This window comes from Helianthus annuus, chromosome 6 (genome assembly GCF_002127325.2).
Source record: "Helianthus annuus cultivar XRQ/B chromosome 6, HanXRQr2.0-SUNRISE, whole genome shotgun sequence".
In the NCBI taxonomy this organism is placed as follows: domain Eukaryota; kingdom Viridiplantae; phylum Streptophyta; class Magnoliopsida; order Asterales; family Asteraceae; genus Helianthus; species Helianthus annuus.
In genome coordinates this window covers 122,666,585-122,671,653 of record NC_035438.2, presented here as the reverse complement: position 1 = coordinate 122,671,653, position 5,069 = coordinate 122,666,585, and the positions used below count along the sequence as shown (strand labels likewise).

The following is a 5,069-nucleotide window of genomic DNA, read 5'->3' as shown; positions in this document are numbered from 1 at the left end:
AAAGTAAAATCGCATGTACTAAAAAAATGAAGAAAATGGGAAATCTCATGTTGTAATAAAAATTTCGCATGTTGTAAGGCAATTTTGTACGCATCGTACGATAAAGCATATTGTACAATAACCGGCCTCTATATGTATTAATATTTTGAAGAACCATGAATTTTCTTTTCTGTTAAAAGATAAAACGGATAATGTTTGTACTCTTTTTTCTTTCTTTTTCTTATATACTTTATTACATCACGGATAATTTTTATACTCTTTTTTCATTTTTTTTCTTTTTCTTGTATACTTTATTACATCACTTTTATTCCATACATTTTTCTAAAATTTTATTAACTAACTTAAATATATAAGAAACTTTAATAAAAAACACTAGTTAACAAAACTTTTCTATTTTATTTTTCATTTTTTTATTATGTTATTGATTTTATCAAATCAAAAGAAACAAAAAAGAAGAAGAATCTAAATGTAGTTAGAGAGATATACATATTTATTACAATACAACTTTCCATTATAAAAATGACCACATATTCCTAATTTTCAAACTCATATTCCTAATTTACAAAATTATCTTATTTAAACCATCCCAAGTGTTAAAAGATAACACATAACCCGCATTAGCTTATCCATAAGTAAACGACTCATCACACCTATAGGAACAACTCACTAGACAGTCGACATGCTATTAGGACTCATAAAAGAATGTCAATCGCACAAAGATTACAAACACCAACTGCATACAACATTTAAACGACACACGATACTTGCTTGACGAAAACAGGCTCTTTTGTAAACAAAAAACTATAGATAAAAAAAGTCTGAAAGAACGTAGATGTTTAAAATCAAAACATTTTGTGTATGACCAGGTTGTCGAAGGAACAAGTTGTGTCGTCGCATCATTGACCATGTTGGAGTTGATACATGAACGAGCCACGTCTAGCATGAGTTCCACCTCTTTCTTATAGTGCATTATAAATACAGTTAGTTAGATTAACTCTGTTCTAGTAGATGATGGATAGCTAAATGTCTGTACATAAGAGTCAGGTCATACCTCACTGATGGCACCCGACTTTATTTTAGATTGCATTACGCACCATTTTTTGAAATGCACGCCTGTAAAATTTCATACACAGCCAACAAAGGGTATATGCTTGTTACAATGAGTCAGTGGTTGCGATTTTAATCCATTTACTTCTGAACGAGTCAGGAAAATTTTCAGAAAATAGATATAAAACAAATCAAATGAATGGGGCTTGGAGCCGATCAAAAGTCGCCCAAAGTGTATTTATCTAAATAAATAAAGATTATTAGTGAAATACATAAATTTTTACTTATTTGTAATCATATCTGACACATTCATTGTTTGTGAAAAGCTATTTTTGTGGATAAATCGTGTCATGGCTCAATCCATTCCAAGCTCTTTTGACCCGTATATCCCTTCTGACCCATTGTCTGACCCAGCCATTTAGTGGGTCTCATTTGCCTGATGTGAGGACGGGGTCACTAAATGGACCAGACGAGATTATCCTGTATAATCAGTATACAGGGCGCTTACCGACTTTAACATCAATAGTGCATGAAGATTCAGATGTAGCCACAGCAACCCATCTACAGTGCACCTAAAGCAACACAAATTGTGAACTACAGTATATAGACGAAAAAAGGAAAAAAAAAAAAAAATACGAGTGTTGATTTTAAATGTTGCCACAAATTATAATTTATACATCCAAAACTTGTTTATTACATTAACAAGGTGACAAGAACATATATCGCTGTGCAATTAAAATACAAATTACGCTAGAACATTGCTTTTCAAAGAGTTAACAAGATTATTATGTAGCCAAAATCAGTGTGAGATCTTACCTATAGACAAATTACGATTGTGCTACTATGGGTATGTTTGACCTGGAGGTTTTAGGGGCTTTTAGGAGCTTTTAGCTTTATGATGTGTTCCAGAGATCCACTTAACAGGGGGAGGGGAGGGGAGGGAAAATGGGGTTTTTTTTTGCCTGATAATAGTCTTTCCAATTTGGAAAGACATGGAGGGGAGGGGAGGGATGGGGAGGGATTTTTAACTCGGGAACACACCCTTAATCTTTTAAGAAAAAAACTCATACTCAATAAAAAGCCTTGTTTGGTTGAAGGAACTTAAAGCTTTTAGGTTAGGAGCTTGAAGCTTTTGGTTGAACGCTCCTACTAGTAGCGTTTAGAAGGAGCTACAAGCTTTTAGGGAAAACAATGACTATTTTAACCATAATAAACTTTTTAATGCACAAACTTTTTAAATTTTTAGTTATGTCCATTTTGGTCATTTTATATATTTTATTAAAAGCTCAAGCTACTCTCACAAACACCAAATATATCTAAATAGCGACAGCTACCAGCCACCAGCCACCGGCCTAGGGGTGTTCATCGAATCGAATATCGAATTTTCGAATTATTCGAATAATTTTTATTTTCCCTTGAATTCGTATTCGATTCGAATTCGATTCGAATTCGTATTCGAATAAAAAACCCAATTCATATTCGATTCGTGTTTGATTAAAAATTCGAATTCGAATAAATTCGATTCAATTCAGATTCTTTAAAAACATGCAAAAAAACTATCAAAATAAAACATAAATTTTAAAGCAGCCATAAAGCATGATATCACATTAAAAATTTCCAAATAAAGTACCACAAGTCTAAAATCAAAACGAGAAGTCGGAAATAACCACTCCAGATTAGTAGTTATTATTTTTAGGGTTATAAATCTATTGATAGATTTGTTACTTAGGTTTTAGTTATGGGCCATGTAGTGGGTTTGGTAATGTGTAATTTTTATACTTGGATAAAAAAATTGAAAATAATTTATAGTATAGCTTACTAAAAGTTATATATGCATTATATATAAAAATAATAAATAAAATGTATAATTTTTATTCGAATTTCGAATCGAATCGAATTTGAAATTATAAATTCGTATTCGAATTACTTGACTCGAATTAAATCGAATTCAAATTCGATATCTTTAAATCGAAACGAATTCTTGATAATCGAAACGAATTTAAACGAATTTTGAAATTTTTCGAATTCGAAACGAATTCTGAACACCCCTACACCAGCCACTTTTGCCAAATATTCGGGTCAAATTAACCAATTTCCTATTGATGATCCTAGACCCATGACCCAGTCAAATGACCCAACTAATTGCAGTCAAATGGCTCAATTAATTGCAGTTTTGACCCAGTCAAAAGACCCAGTTAACTGCAACTTTAATCAAGGGGGAAACTAATGTAATGTGGGGACATGTTAATGGGCAGTTACTTAGTGTCTTGTGTCTTTAAATAAGTTGCTTAAGGTGAGAATAAGGTGTCTTGGATATTTTGTATGTATTGTGATCTCTGATCAAAACTTAGGAGACTAGCCCCTCTCGAATCGGGCCAACTATCGTGTTTGTTCTTGCTTCAATTTAATAAGATTTTCAGTATCTATCATTTGGTTCCATTGCCGGGAAACCTGATGGTGCAGACCCAGAGCAACCAGATTGGAGGCAGCGAAATTTTTATGATTCAATCTCTGTGCAATTGGAGATCATTTCAGAAAAACTCGATTCCTTGTTATCTCTGAAGAATGATATTGCAGCGATTAGGGAAGCTTGGCTAGCAAGACAAACACAGTTAACCAAGGAACCCGAGGATGACCCTCCGTGCCTCACTGTACCCTCAAACAAACATCAACCATCACCAACATTCACACCGGTTCTACGAGTACCCTTTCCCATGTTCTTTACAACTACGCCCATACAAGGGACATACTTTCCAACAGTTCCTATATTAGCAAACGCATCATCACCAACTTCAACCGGGTGTCGCAATGACCTACAAAATTATATGGGATGGCACAAGGTTTTGTTTTCGACACCAGCCAGCAAGAAGCTCACAACTTTGCTACTTGCCACCATCTCTCCATCGAACCGTTCAAGGAACAATTAATGATCTGGACAGATCAATTTTCGTCAAATCGACTTGAGGACAAGTCGGTTTTCTAGGTGGGATGTATTGATACATATCCAACTGACCTAACCGGTCAAATTAACCCATTTCTTGTTGATGATCCTAGACCCATGACCCAGTCAAATGACCCAACTAATTGCAGTCAAATGGCTCAATTAATTACAGTTTTGACCCAGTCAAAAGACCTAATTAACTGCAACTTTAATCAAGGGAGAAACTGATGTAATGTGGGGACATGTTAATGGGCAGTTACTTAGTATCTTGTGTCTTTAAATAAGTTGTTTAAGGTGAGAATAAGGTGGCTTGGATATTTTGTTTGTATTGTGATCTCTGATCAGAATTTAGGAGACTAGCCCCTCTTGAATCGGGCCAACTATCGTGTTTGTTCTTGTTTCGATTTAATAAGATTTTCAGTATCTATCACATACCCTATATGCTACAGTACACAGAAGTGACATACCAATATACTACCATAATGTACATCTTTATACACACATACACACACACACACACACAAAAGCCTGCTAAATACTACAAACAAAAAAGCATTAAATGACAGATGACACTGAAAGATACCTCAAAGTATGATCCAAATGGAACATCATGCGCCTGTTGTACGGTCTCAAATACCTATAAATGAAAATAACAATAACAATAAGGTGCCAATGAAGAATAAAGTCAAACCTGAAATCAGTACAGAAAGTGAAATACACCCACATAGGTGCTAATGAAAACATAATTCTGAACACACACACATATATATAGAGACTTTAAAATACAAGACCGCCTTAACATGCAATGCGTACGCGGGCATCTCAACTGTACATATGTGTCACACCCCAACCGATGGCGGAATCATCGGGGCGCGGCACTGAGCGAAACAGATTGTTCAGAAGTTTCCATAACAACTATCATACAATTTAGTTATATAACACGTGTCACACCCTGGCTTTGTGGAAGCGTGGTTAATTTGGTGTGACTTCTTAATACCATAGCTTAACCATAACAAGCTATATGAATTTAAAATCATGCAAAGTCATCCATTGAAAATAAAATTGTCAAACATTGTCTAAA

The 5,069-nt window shown here is 34.4% G+C and overlaps 1 long non-coding RNA gene across 1 annotated transcript; it reads right to left on the bottom strand.

Moving 5' to 3' along the window:
- Window positions 1-1,051: 1,051 nt before the first annotated feature.
- LOC110905467 lies at window positions 1,052-4,626 on the bottom strand. Its single transcript, XR_002573149.2, has 3 exons — window positions 4,572-4,626; window positions 1,556-1,619; window positions 1,052-1,113 (listed from the first exon to the last, which is right to left on the bottom strand). It is a non-coding gene; the product is annotated as an uncharacterized LOC110905467 (long non-coding RNA).
- Window positions 4,627-5,069: the final 443 nt, after the last annotated feature.